Below are 15,566 nucleotides of genomic sequence, written 5' to 3'. Positions count from 1 at the left end.
CCTTTACTGCCGCTGCAGCTCATCTCTCCTTGAGAGAGAGAGAGAGAGAGAGAGAGAGAGAGAGATGGGAATGCGGGGGAGAGAGATAATAGGGAAGAGGGAGGAGGAGGGGTACGGAGAGAGCGAGATACAGAGAGAGAGAGCGAAATACGGAGAGAGCGAAATACGGAAAGAGAGAGATACGGAGAGAGAGAGAGACGGAGAGTGAGAGAGAGAGAGTTACGGAGAGGGCGAGAGAGAGATACGGAGAGCGCGAAAGAGATGCGGAGAGCGCTTGAGAGAGATACGGAGAGCGCTAGAGAGATACGGAGAGCGCTAGAGAGATACGGAGAGCGCTAGAGAGATACGGAGAGACGCAGAGAGAGAGAGACGCAGAGCGAGAGAGAGACACAGAGAGAGAGAGAGACACAGAGAGAGAGAGAGAGACACAGAGAGAGAGAGAGAGACACAGAGAGAGAGAGACACAGAGAGACACAGAGAGAGAGAGAGACGCAGAGAGAGAGAGACGCTGAGAGAGATACAGAGAGACGCAGAGCTAGAGAGACGCAGAGCGAGAAAGACGCAGAGCGAGAGAGACGCAGAGCGAGAGAGACGCAGAGCGAGAGAGACGCAGAGCGAGAGAGACGCAGAGCGAGAGAGACGCAGAGCGAGAGAGACGCAGAGCGAGAGAGACGCAGAGCGAGAGAGAGCAGAGCGAGAGAGACGCAGAGCGAGAGAGACGCAGAGCGAGAGAGACGCAGAGCGAGAGAGACGCAGAGCGAGAGAGACGCAGAGCGAGAGAGACGCAGAGCGAGAGAGACGCAGAGCGAGAGAGACAGAGAGAGAGAGAGAGACACAGAGAGAGAGAGACACAGAGAGAGAGAGAGACACAGAGAGAGAGACACAGAGAGACGGAGAGACACAGAGAGAGAGACACAGAGAGAGAGAGAGACACAGAGAGAGATACGGAGAGCGAGAGAGAGACAAAGAGCGAGAGAGAGACGCAGAGAGCGAGAGAGATGCAGAGAGAGAGAGAGAGAGAGAGAGAGAGAGATGCAGAGAGAGAAAGAGATGCAGAGAGAGAGAGAGAGATGCAGAGAGAGAGACGGACGCAGAGAGAGGGAGAGAGAGAGACGTACGCAGAGAGAGGGAGAGACAGAGAGAGAGAGAGACACAGAGAGATAAGTATTCAGACCCCTTGACTTTTTCCACATTTTGTTACGTTACAGCCTTATTCTAAAATGGATTATATCAATGTTTTACCTCACCAATCTACACACAATACCCCATAATGACATCACAATACCCCATAATGACATCACAATACCCCATAATGACATCACAATACCCCATAATGACATCACAATACCCCATAATGACATCACAATACCCCATAATGACATCACAATACCCCATAATGACATCACAATACCTCATAATGACATTAGAATACCCCATAATGACATCACAATACCCCATAATGACATCACAATACCCCATAATGACATAACAATATCCCATAATGACATCACAATACCCCATCATGACATCACAATACCCCATAATGACATCACAATACCCCATAATGACATCACAATACCCCATAATGACATAACAATATCCCATAATGACATCACAATACCCCATCATGACATCTCAATCCTATAATGACGAAGTGAAAACAGGTTTTTAGAAAGTTTGCTAATGTATATTAAAACAAATACATAAATACCGTATTTACATAAGTATTCAGACTCTTCGCTATGAGACTTGAACCTGAGCTCAGGTGCATCCTGTTTCCATTGATTTTACTTGAGCTGTTTCTACAACTTGATTGGAGTCCATCTGTGGTAAATTAATTTGATTGGACATGATTTAGAAAGGCACACACCTGTCTATATAAGGTCCCACAGCTGACAGTGTGTGTCAGAGCAAAAACCAAGAGATAATGTTGAAGGAATTGTCTGTAGAGCTCAGAGACAGGATTGTGTCGAGGCACAGATCTGGGGAAGGGTACCTAAACATGTCTGCAGCATTGAAGGTCCCCAAGAACACAGTGGCCTCCATCATTCTGAAATGGAAGATGTTTGGAACCACCAAGAGTCTAACTAGAGATGGCCGCCCGGCCAAACTGAGCAGTCAGTGTAGTTAACAAGCAAGCCCCTGACACGTGGGTGAGGGTGGAGAGGACTTGAGACAAACAACCATTTATCTTCTCAACTAATAAAATAATGGAATATCTCTCACTCACACTGAACACAGCCAGGAGGAGTTGAGGAAATTGAGATTGAGTAAGGTGCAATACTCATAATGAAACACATACACACACACACACACACACTATTTTCACTGCAGCCAATCAAAAGCACAATGACTTGTAGAATCTCCAGTATTCCTTTCCAGTTCCTGTTTCTGTGTGGGTGTTTATCATTTCTGTCTCTGAGGGTCACAGGTCATGTTGGCTTAGCTAGTGAGATGAGGAGATATGATCAGGTCCGTCTCTGAGGGTCACAGGTCATGTTGGCTTAGCTAGTGAGATGAGGAGATATGATCAGGTCCGTCTCTGAGGGTCAACAGGTCATGTTGGCTTAGCTAGTGAGATGAGGAGATATGATCAGGTCTTCTCTGTCCGTCTCTGAGGGTCAACAGGTCATGTTGGCTTAGCTAGTGAGATGAGGAGATATGATCAGGTCCGTCTCTGAGGGTCACAGGTCATGTTGGCTTAGCTAGTGAGATGAGGAGATATGATCAGGTCTTCTCTGTCCGTCTCTGAGGGTCAACAGGTCATGTTGGCTTAGCTAGTGAGATGAGGAGATATGATCAGGTCCGTCTCTGAGGGTCACAGGTCATGTTGGCTTAGCTAGTGAGATGAGGAGATATGATCAGGTCCGTCTCTGAGGGTCAACAGGTCATGTTGGCTTAGCTAGTGAGATGAGGAGATATGATCAGGTCTTCTCTGTCCGTCTCTGAGGGTCACAGGTCATGTTGGCTTGCTAGTGAGATGAGGAGATATGATCAGGTCTTCTCTGTCCGTCTCTGAGGGTCACAGGTCATGTTGGCTTGCTAGTGAGATATGATCAGGTCTTCTCTGTCCGTCTCTGAGGGTCAACAGGTCATGTTGGCTTAGCTAGTGAGATGAGGAGATATGATCAGGTCTTCTGAGAGAGAGAGAGAGAGAGAGAGAGAGAGAGAGAGAGAGAGAGAGAGAGAGAGAGAGAGAGAGAGAGAGAGAGAGAGAGAGAGAGAGAGAGAGAGAGAGAGAGAGAGAGAGAGAGAGAGAGAGAGAGAGAGAGAGAGAGAGAGAGAGAGAGAGAGAGAGAGAGAGAGAGAGAGAGAGAGAGAGAGAGAGAGAGAGAGAGAGAGAGAGAGAGAGAGAGAGAGAGAGAGAAGCAGCTATAAATAATTGGAATTGTTAATTTCTTTAATTGTTTCTGAGGCGTATACTATTAACAGATAACTCCAGGTATACTCACTGTACATGGATATGTCTCTACCCAGCATACTGTACTCACTGTACATAGAGATGTCTCTGTTCCATCTCTTCAGTTGATGTCTCTCTACCCAGCATACTGTACTCACTGTACATAGAGATGTCTCTGTTCCATCTCTTCAGTTGACGTCTCTCTACCCAGCATACTGTACTCACTGTACATAGAGATGTCTCTGTTCCATCTCTTCAGTTGACGTCTCTCTACCCAGCATACTGTACTCACTGTACATGGAGATGTCTCTGTCCAGCATACTGTACTCACTGTACATGGAGATATCTCTGCCCAGCATACTGTACTCACTGTACATGGAGATATCTCCGTCCAGGATACTGTACTCACTGTAAATGGAGATGTCTCTGCCCAGCATACTGTACTCACTGTAAATGGAGATATATCTGTTCAGCATACTGTACTCACTGTACATGGAGATGTCTCTGTCCAGCATACTGTACTCACTGTACATGGAGATATCTCTGTTCCATCTCTTCAGTTGATGTCTCTCTGTCAGCATACTGTACTCACTGTACATGGAGATGTCTCTGCCCAGCATACTGTACTCACTGTAAATTGAGATATCTCTGTTCAGCATACTGTACTCACTGTACATGGAGATGTCTCTGTCCAGCATACTGTACTCACTGTACATGGGGATGGCTCTGTTCCATCTCTTCAGTTGACGTCTCTCTGCCCAGCATACTGTACTCATACCTGTTGTAAAGCTCTTATAGCACTTCTCCCTTCCTCTCTCTGCATTAGTATTTTGAGATCTCTAAAATGCCTTAGCAGAACTGATGGTACGGTCTTTATACAGGAGACAAGTTGAGTTTTTCCATCAATCACAGATAAATCAGCCCTCCATCGTCACCATTTCATACATTTTCTGAAGCGGGTCTTCCTTTTAGATGGATCCAGCAGCCTTATCTCTTATAGTCTGGCCTCTAACCAAGAGATAATATCAGGCAAGAGAGATGTTACAGTCCCCTACTTCTCTACCTCACCTCCTCTCCCTGTCTGCCTCTCTCCCTAGCCCTTTACCTCTCCCACCTCTACCTCTTGCCCCTCTCCTCCTCCTCTCCTCTCCACTTGCTTCACTCCTCCTGGGTCCCACCTGGGTCCCTCTATGCCTCGCTTGTCTCTCAGGAGACTCTAGTGTAGCGAACGCCGTCCCTGTCTGCCCAATTAAAGCCTTAAAACATTGCTTTGTTTATGGGGACTCCCATTTGGTATGAGAGCAAACATCAATTATTCTCCCCTGCTGTCAGGCGTTAGAGTGAGACGGAGGATCTGGCCCACGGTGAGAGAGAGAGAGAGAGAGAGAGAGAGAGAGAGAGAGGAGGATGATGGATTGGACCCGCTCCCTAATCCCCGTTTTTCATTTCCATACAGATCTCTGTCTCATTTCTGCCCTCACACACACACACACAGACACATTGAGATGGATGTTGATTGGATGAATTGTGTTTGTTGAAATCTATGTCCGTGTCAATACGACATGAATGAAGCCAATAATGTTGCTTCCATCCTCGGTTGGTATTATTGTAGACAATATGACTTTTGATTTTGGCGTAGTCGGCAGTCCAAAAAACCAAGTTGTTAGCTGCTCATAGAGTTGCAAAGGGACATTATATTACTGGTACAAAAAAGTTATTATTAGACTAAATCTAGTGTCCTTGTTAGGGGTACTTCAGATTATCACAGGTGTCTGTAATTATCTCTTATAAATGTTAAAATCATTTTATGACCTAGCTGTAAAAAAACAAGTATCCTAAATACAAACCATCAACATAGTGAATACCATCAGTGTTTAATATGAGGATTTCAGCATTAATATATATGTTATATACATTTGCAAAGTATTCAGACACCTTGACTTTTTCAACAACAACAACAACAAAAAACATTCCAGAGAAAAACATTAACTATTCAATCTACGAACAAAACCCCAGAATGACAAAGCAGAAACAATTTTTTACAATTTTTTGCAAATGTAAAAAAAAAATCTCACATTTAATTGAGATTCTTTGTTGAAGCACCTTTGGCAGTGATTACAGCCTCTAGGCCTACTATATTTATTTCTCAACTTGTCCTAATGTTAAGCACATTGCTTCTCTTGACAACAGGAGTAAAGCCGACCTGGCTGGCATGAAAATGAATCACAGGAAAAGTGTCCTCCATTCGCTATTTAAGTGCATAAATAATATGTATTTTTCCCCCGTCCCCCGTTCCAAGACAGGTGCATGTAAATGGTCCATTCTAAATCAAAACGAATTTCACACATATATTATTTAGTGTACACTACCGTTCAACGTTTGAGTTACTTAGAAATGTCCTTGTTTTTGAAAGAAAAGAAAATGTTAAAATAACATCAAATTGATCAGAAATACAGTGTAGACATTGTTAATGTTGTAAATGACTATTGTAGCTGGAAACGACTGATTTTTAATGGAATATCTACATAGGCGTTCAGAGGTCCATTATCAGCAACCATCACTCCTGTGTTCCAATGGCACGTTGTGTTAGCTAATCCAAGTTTATCATTTTAAACAGCTAATTGATCATTAGAAAACCATTTTGCAGTTATGTTAGCACAGCAGAAAACTGGCCTTCTGATTAAAGAAGCATCAGCATTTGTGGGTTCGATTACAGGCTCAAAATGTCCAGACACAAAGACACTTTCTCCTGAAACTCGTCTATTCTTGTTCTGAGAAATGAAGGCTGTTCCATGGCAAGAAATTGCCAAAAAACTGAAGATCTCGTACAACTCTGTGTACTACTCCCTTCACAGAACAGCGCTTACTGGCTCTAACCAGAATAGAAAGAGTGGGAGGCCCCGGTGCACAACTGAGCAAGAGGACAAGTACACGAGAGTGCCTAGTTTGAGAAACCCACGCCTCACAAGTCCTCAACTGGCAACTTCATTAAACAGTACCCGCAAAACACCAGTCCCAACGTCAACAGTGAAGAGACGACTCCGGGATGCTGGCCTTCTAGGTAGAGTTCCTATGTCCAGTCTCAACGTCAACAGTGAAGAGGCGACTCCGGGATGCTGGCCTTCTAGGTAGAGTTCCTATGTCCAGTCTCAACGTCAACAGTGAAGAGGAGACTCCGGGATGCTGGCCTTCTAGGTAGAGTTCCTATGTCCAGTCTCAACGTCAACAGTGAAGAGGAGACTCCGGGATGGTGGCCTTCTAGGCAGAGTTGCAAAGATAAAGCCATATCTCAGACTGGCCAATTAAAAGAAAAGATTTAGATGGGCAAAATGACACAGACACTGGACAGAGGAACTCTGTATGCTGCAGAATTGATCATGTTGCTGTGTAGTGGTGAGAACATCAGAATTGATCATGTTGCTGTGTAGTGGTGAGAACATCAGAATTGATCATGTTGCAGTATAGTCATGAGGAGAGGATAATTGATAATGTTGCAGTGTAGTGGTGAGAACATCAGAATTGATAATGCTGCAGTAGAGTCGTGAGGAGATGATAATTGATAATGTTGCAGTGTAGTGGTGAGAACATCATAATTGATAATGCTGCAGTAGAGTCGTGAGGAGAGCAGAATTGATAATGCTGCAGTGGAGTCGTGAGGAGATGATAATTGATAATGTTGCAGTGTAGTGGTGAGAACATCAGAATTGATAATGCTGCAGTAGAGTTGTGAGGAGAGCAGAATTGATCATGCTGCAGTAGAGTCGTGAGGAGAGGATAATTGATAATGTTGCAGTCGAGTCGTGAGGAGATGATAATTGATAATGTTGCAGTGTAGTGGTGAGAACATCAGAATTGATAATGCTGCAGTAGAGTCGTGAGGAGAGCAGAATTGATCATGCTGCAGTAGAGTCGTGAGGAGAGGATAATTGATAATGTTGCAGTCGAGTCGTGAGGAGATGATAATTGATAATGTTGCAGTGTAGTGGTGAGAACATCAGAATTGATAATGCTGCAGTAGAGTCGTGAGGAGAGCAGAAATGATCATGCTGCAGTAGAGTCGTGAGGAGAGCAGAATTGATCATGTTGCTGTGTAGTGGTGAGAACATCAGAATTGATCATGTTGCTGTGTAGTGGTGAGAACATCAGAATTGATCATGTTGCAGTGTAGAGTCGTGAGGAGAGGATAATTGATAATTATGCAGGGTAGAGTCGTGAGGAGAGCAGAATTGATAATTCTGCAGTAGAGTCGTGAGGAGAGGATAAAATTGATCATGTTGCAGTATAGAGTCGTGAGGAGAGGATAATTGATAATTCTGCAGTAGAGTTGTGAGGAGAGGATAATTGATCATGTTGCAGTAGAGTCGTGAGGAGAGGATAATTGATAATGACATCAGTATAGAGTCGTGAGGAGAGGATAATTGATAATGCCATCAGTATAGAGTCGTGAGGAGGGGATAATTGATAATGCCATCAGTATAGAGTCGTGAGGAGATGATAATTGATAATGCCATCAGTATAGAGCCGTGAGGAGATCAGCATTGATAATTCTGCAGTAGAGTCATGAGGAGAGCATAATTGATAATGTTGCTGTGTAGTGGTGAACATCAGAATTGATAATGCTGCAGTAGAGTCATGAGGAGAGCATAATTGATAATGACATCAGTATAGAGTCGTGAGGATAATTGATAATGCCATCAGTATAGAGTCGTGAGGAGATGATAATTGATAATGCCATCAGTATATAGTCGTGAGGAGATCAACATTGATAATGCTGCAGTATAGAGTCGCAAGGAGATGATAATTGATAATGCCTTCAATATAGAGTCGTGAGGAGAGGATAATTGATAATGCCATCATTACAGAGTTGTGAGTAGAGGATAAGTGATAATGCCATCAGTATAGAGTCGTGAGGAGAGGATAATTGATAATGCCATCAGTATAGAGTCGTGGGGAGATGATCATTGATAATGCTGCAGTATAGAGACATGAAATGATCATTGATAATGCTGCGATATAGAGACATGAGGAGATGATCATTGATAATGCTGCAATATAGAGACATGAGGAGAGGATCATTGATAATGCTGTGGTATAGAGACATGATGAGAGGATCTTTGATAATGCTGCCGTATAGAGACATGAGGAGAGGATCATTGATAATGCTGTGGTATAGAGACATGAGTAGATGATCATTGATAATGCTGCAATATAGAGACATGAGGAGAGGATCATTGATAATGCTGCAATATAGAGACATGAGGAGATGATCATTGATAATGCTGTGGTATAGAGACATGAGGAGAGGATCATTGATAATGCTGTGGTATAGAGACATGAGGAGAGGATCATTGATAATGCTGCGGCATAGAGACATGAGGAGAGGATCATTGATAATGCTGCAGTATAGAGACATGAAATGATCATTGATAATGCTGCGATATAGAGACATGAGGAGATGATCATTGATAATGCTGCAGTATAGAGACATGAGGAGAGGATCATTGATAATGCTGCAATATAGAGACATGAGGAGAGGATCATTGATAATGCTGCGGCATAGAGACATGAGGAGAGGATCATTGATAATGCTGTGGTATAGAGACATGAGGAGAGGATCATTGATAATGCTGCGGCATAGAGACATGAGGAGAGGATCATTGATAATGCTGCCGTATAGAGACATGAGGAGAGGATCATTGATAATGCTGTGGTATAGAGACATGAGGAGATCAGAATTTATAATGATGCGGTATAGAGACATGAGGAGGGAGTCTTATCTGAATGTTTTATTTGAAATCCCCCTCTTTCTCAAAAAAAGTTGTTGCCATAGAAACCAGCTATAGTTCATCACGAAGATGAAGTTGAGAGATCAACACCTAAGAAGGGTGTGTTAGGGTTGTCCCTGACTAAAAACAACACCTAAGAAGGGTGTGTTAGGGCTGTCCCCGACTAAAAACAACACTTAAGAAGGGTGTGTTAGGGCTGTCCCTGACTAAAAACAACACCTAAGAGGGTGTGTTAGGGCTGTCCCTGACTAAAAATAACACCTAAGAATGGTGTGTTAGGGCTGTCCCTGACTAAAAACAACACCTAAGAGGGTGTGTTAGGGCTGTCCCTGACTAAAAACAACACCTAAGAGGGTGTGTTAGTGCTGTCCCTGACTAAAAACAACACCTAAGAGGGTGTGTTTATTTAATTTATAAGGAAGTCTTCATATCTCAAAATCAATGTCATGTGATTAATCAAATTTATATCTAAATTAAACTGATACAAATGTAAAAGTAACTTATATTGGCAATATGTTAAAATAGCCTACATTAACCAACAAATAAAAACAATCCTATAAATCACATTGGCTACGCATGGCCTGTCTGCAAGGAACTTTAAACATCGTATCAACTATTAACTTGATCCGAGCCTCATCGTGCTAGCAAACTTACAGTATTGTATAAAATATCCTGGTCCCTTAGAGAGTTCCCTGCGTCAATGAGCTCCGTACAGACAGACACAGCTGTAGACTATTTGCTCAAGGGTTAAGAAGTAATCAGGTAGGCCTATTTTATGACGTTTCCTCCGGATCAGAGCGTAACATTCTCCTTTCATGCTGAGTGGTTGTTGAAAGGGAGGGGGAAAGATGTTTCCAACAAGCCACGCTGAGGAACTATTGTCATTCTCAACGGATGTATAAAAACAGACTTGTTTACTTAGCTGTTTGTGGCAAAGAACAATTGACTTTGTTCCACGGTGATGTTGAGTTAAGACAATCAGAAACAGTATCAGATCCCCAGATGGACACATTTATAGGTCTTCAATTACAGGCCTTCATTTACAGGCCTCCATTTATAGGCCTCCATTTATAGGCCTCCATTTATAGGCCTCTATTTATAGGCCTCCGTTTATAGGCCTCCATTTATAGGCCTCCGTTTATAGGCCTCCATTTATAGGCCTCCATTTTTAGGCCTCCATTTTTAGGCCTCCATTTATAGGCCTCAATTTATAGGCCTCCATTTATAGGCCTCCATTTATAGGCCTCCATTTATAGGCCTCTATTTATAGGCCTCCATTTATAGGCCTCAATTTATAGGCCTCCATTTATAGGCCTCAATTTATAGGCCTCAATTTATAGGCCTCAATTTATAGGCCTCCATTTATAGGCCTCCATTTATAGGCCTCCATTTATAGGCCTCCATTTATAGGCCTGCAAATCAATGAATATATTGACAACACGTAAATAGGACATAAACCAAAACGTTGTAGCCTACAGTAGGTTGTGCGCTCTGCAAACAACACGTCCACTCCAACAACGGAAGACTGTAATAATTATATATTGAGTGTGTTAACAGAAATTACAGTAACCAATCAAACATTGTAGATTAGAAATGATGGTAATTAACGGTCAATGTACTACTGGTGATACTGGTGTGCCACCCCCGCAGCCTCCATAATGGATTAGTCCACTGAGACAGGCCTCCACAATGGATTAGTCCACTGAGACAGGCCTCTATAATGGATTAGTCCACTGAGACAGACCTCCACAATGGATTAGTCCACTGAGACAGGCCTCTATAATGGATTAGTCCACTGAGACAGGCCTCCACAATGGATTAGTCCACTGAGACAGGCCTCTATAATGGATTAGTCCACTGAGACAGACTTCCACAATGGATTAGTCCACTGAGACAGGCCTCTATAATGGATTAGTCCACTGAGACAGGCCTCCACAATGGATTAGTCCACTGAGACAGGCCTCTATAATGGATTAGTCCACTGAGACAGGCCTCCACAATGGATTAGTCCACTGAGACAGACCTCCACAATGGATTAGTCCACTGAGACAGACCTCCACAATGGATTAGTCCACTGAGACAGGCCTCTATAATGGATTAGTCCACTGAGACAGACCTCTATAATGGATTAGTCCACTGAGACAGGCCTCCACAATGGATTAGTCAACTGAGACAGGCCTCCACAATGGATTAGTCCACTGAGACAGGCCTCCACAATGGATTAGTCCACTGAGACAGGCCTCTATAATGGATTAGTCCACTGAGACAGACCTCCACAATGGATTAGTCCACTGAGACAGGCCTCTATAATGGATTAGTCCACTGAGACAGGCCTCCACAATGGATTAGTCCACTGAGACAGACCTCTATAATGGATTAGTCCACTGAGACAGACCTCCACAATGGATTAGTCCACTGAGACAGGCCTCTATAATGGATTAGTCCACTGAGACAGGCCTCCACAATGGATTAGTCCACTGAGACAGGTCTCTATAATGGATTAGTCCACTGAGACAGACCTCCACAATGGATTAGTCCACTGAGACAGGCCTCTATAATGGATTAGTCCACTGAGACAGGCCTCCACAATGGATTAGTCCACTGAGACAGACCTCTATAATGGATTAGTCCACTGAGACAGGCCTCCACAATGGATTAGTCCACTGAGACAGACCTCTATAATGGATTAGTCCACTGAGACAGGCCTCCACAATGGATTAGTCCACTGAGACAGGCCTCCACAATGGATTAGTCCACTGAGACAGACCTCTATAATGGATTAGTCCACTGAGACAGGCCTCCACAATGGATTAGTCAACTGAGACAGGTGTCTATAATGGATTAGTCCACTGAGACAGGCCTCTATAATGGATTAGTCCACTGAGACAGGCTTCTACAATGGATTAGTCCACTGAGACAGGCCTCTATAATGGATTAGTCCACTGAGACAGGCTTGAATCAGACAGGTGTCTCGTGTGCCATAACAGATATCTATCTATAAATATTTTCTACTGCTGGACTAAAGAAAATTGGGTCGACCAACAGCCTTTCGACCAAACGGGGTCAACCCCTAGCGTACGTGAGCCTGTGTGGGCACCCTCTTTAGGTCTCACTGGAGACAGTCTAGAGGAGTTAAAACACACACGGAGGATGGAGACTGTATAAAAGATGTACTCATCAAATCCCTGACAAAAATGTACAAGTCAACACCTCTAGACTCCGGACTTTAACTTTTCCATTAGTGCCCCATCGATGTCTTGTTTACCTAGAAAAACAGGTACGCTGTGTTCTCAAATCATTTTTACATGTAATTGTTGACTAATTGTTGTTCAGAGGTCTTGCTCCCTTTTCGGCGAGGAAGTGTTATACACACATTACCCTGCACTGGAACATATCAACAGAGAGATGTGGAGAGTAGAGGATATGGCTTCTTCCCCAATGGCTCCCTATGGGCTCTGGTCTATAGTAGTGCACTTTATAGGGAATAGGGTGCCATCTGGTCTATAGTAGTGCACTATATAGGGAATAGGGTGCAATTTTTGACGCAAAAAAAATCAACTCCCATTTAATTTGCCATCATGTATTTTTCCCTCCCATTACCAGCCCCCAGTGGCTAAAGCAGCAATTACATTGTTTTGGAACGAAGGGGCAATCCGTAGTTTAAACATTAACAACGTACCTGCCTCTGTCTTGTTTTTTTTTTAAACAGCTAAGGGAGGGACACGGAGAAACACTCTCAAATTCACAGACGACGATTATGGATGCAACGACTTGACAAACCTAATCATCGTTTTATGTTTTGACTCTATACAGTGTTTTGTTTACCATGTTTACAAATATTGCAGTTAAAAACAAGCTGATATTTTGGGGTTCTGATGGAGTGTGACAGTTGAACTAAACTCATGAGGGATTCATAAATGATATTATTCAACCATCAATGGGATGTATCATTAAATGATGTATGGATGTAGCAACTGCAGATTGGCCCTTTTTAAGGATCATTCAAATCTGTCCGCCAGCATATTCATGAGGGATGAATCTGTTTTAGTACCTTGGGGAATCATCTCTAATCTGTGCTAGATTAATCTGTTTTATTACCTTGGGGAATCATCTCTAATCTGTGCTAGATTAATCTGTTTTATTACCTTGGGGAATCATCTCTAATCTGTGCTAGATTAATCTGTTTTAGTACCTTGGGGAATCATCTCTAATCTGTCCTAGATTAATCTGTTTTATTACTTTGGGGAATCATCTCTAATCTGTGCTAGATTAATCTGTTTTATTACCTTGGGGAATCATCTCTAATCTGTCCTAGATTAATCTGTTTTATTACTTTGGGGAATCATCTCTAATCTGTGCTAGATTAATCTGTTTTATTACTTTGGGGAATCATCTCTAATCTGTCCTAGATTAATCTGTTTTATTACTTTGGAGAATAATCTGATTTAGTCTGCTAGATTAATCTACTTTATTTCCTTGAGGAATAATCTAGGCTGTGCTAGAGTAATCTGCTCTATTCCCATGGGGAATAATCTAGTCTGTGCTAGAGTAATCTGCTCTATTCACATGGGGAATAATCTAGTCTGTGCTAGAGTAATCTGCTCTATTCCCATGGGGAATAATCTAGTCTCTGCTAGAGTAATCTGCTCTATTCCCATGGGGCATAATCTAGTCTGTGCTAGAGTAATCTGCTCTATTCCCATGGGGAATAATCTAGTCTGTGCTAGAGTAATCTGCTCTATAATCTGCTCTATTCCCATGGGGAATAATCTATTCTACACTGTTCTGTTGTAGCACAGCAATTTAGAAAGAGAGGCAGCTGGGCCATTACTATTTTACTGAGTTCCCTCTTTCGTTTCCTCCTCCTGTTTTTTCCCTCTCTACTCCCCTCTCTCTTCCTTAATCTGCCCCTGCTATCAAGTAATGGGATCCTTTGTTCAGCGGTTAGGAAAGGAAGGAAGGGAATAAGAAGCATCCGTTCAGACTCCTTTCTAATCAAGCCTAGTCTAATTGGTCTCCGTTCTCAGGCTGTAGTGACGGGAGACCAGGGAAGGTACCTCTCACCGGTATAAAACGTGTTATCTCTCCAGGCTTGTGAAAATAGGGGGGTGGCAAGTAGCCTAGTGGTTAGAGGCAGGGAACCTAGTGGTTAGAGGCAGGGAGCCTAGTGGTTAGAGGCAGGGAGCCTAGTGGTTAGAGGCAGTGAGCCTAGTGGTTAGAGGCAAGTAGCCTAGTGGTTAGAGGCAGGTAGCCTAGTGGTTAGAGGCAGGTAGCCTAGTGGTTAGAGGCAGGTAGCCTAGTGGTTAGAGGCAGGTAGCCTGGTGGTTAGAGGCAGGTAGCCTAGTGGTTAGAGGCAGGTAGCCTAGTGGTTAGAGGCAGGTAGCCTAGTGGTTAGAGGCAGGTAGCCTAGTGGTTAGAGGCTGGTAGCCTAGTGGTTAGAGGCAGGTAGCCTAGTTGTTAGAGGCAGGTAGCCTAGTGGTTAGAGGCTGGTAGCCTAGTGGTTAGAGGCAGGTAGCCTAGTGGTTAGAGGCTGGTAGCCTAGTGGGTAGAGGCAGGTAGCCTAGTGGTTAGAGGCTGGTAGCCTAGTGGTTAGAGGCTGGTAGCCTAGTGGGTAGTGCGTTGGACTAGTAACCGAAAGGTTGCATGATCGAATCCCCTCGAGCTGACAAGGTACAAATCTGTCTGTTCTGCCCACTGAACAAGACAGTTAACCCCACTGTTCCCTGCTAGACCGTCATTGAAAATAAGAATGTGTTCTTAACTGACTTGCTTAGTTAAATCAAATTTAAAAAAATAATTAAATAAAAAATGTCTCCCTTGACTGTTATGATCTCTGAATATTAATATCCTGGGGTTGTGTCCCAGATGGCACCCTATTCCCTACACGGTGCACTACATAGGGTTCTGGTCAAAAGTAGTGCACTTACATAGGGTTCTGGTCAAAAGTAGTGCACTACATAGGGTTCTGGTCAATAGTAGTGCACTACATAGGGTTCTGGTCAAAAGTAGTGCACTTACATAGGGTTCTGGTCAAAAGTAGTGCACTACATAGGGTTCTGGTCAAAAGTAGTGCACTACATAGGGTTCTGGTCTAAAGTAGTGCACTACATAGGGTTCTGGTCAAAAGTAGTGCACTACATAGGGTTCTGGTCAAAAGTAGTGCACTACATAGGGAAGTAGGGTGCCATTTCCTAGTCCATGTATAAAAAAAAAAAATCAAACGAAGAAGAATATATTTATCAAGGATGTACTTGGCCATGTTCTGTTATAATCTCCACCCGGCACAGCCAGAAGAGGACTGGCCACCCCACATAGCCTGGTTCCTCTCTAGGTTTCTAATCTCCACCCGGCACAGCCAGAAGAGGACTGGCCACCCCTCA

The 15,566-nt window shown here is 43.4% G+C and overlaps 1 protein-coding gene across 6 annotated transcripts in view; it reads left to right on the top strand.

Moving 5' to 3' along the window:
* The window catches only part of LOC110514830 (dedicator of cytokinesis protein 1), a 538,819-nt gene that overhangs the window by 294,204 nt on the left and 229,049 nt on the right, over nucleotides 1–15,566 (top strand). The window lies entirely within an intron of this gene.

The sequence above is a fragment of the Oncorhynchus mykiss genome, chromosome 23 (genome assembly GCF_013265735.2).
Source record: "Oncorhynchus mykiss isolate Arlee chromosome 23, USDA_OmykA_1.1, whole genome shotgun sequence".
NCBI lineage: Eukaryota > Metazoa > Chordata > Actinopteri > Salmoniformes > Salmonidae > Oncorhynchus > Oncorhynchus mykiss.
Note: the sequence above shows the minus strand (reverse complement) of the source record. Positions and strands in the feature narration are given on the sequence as shown.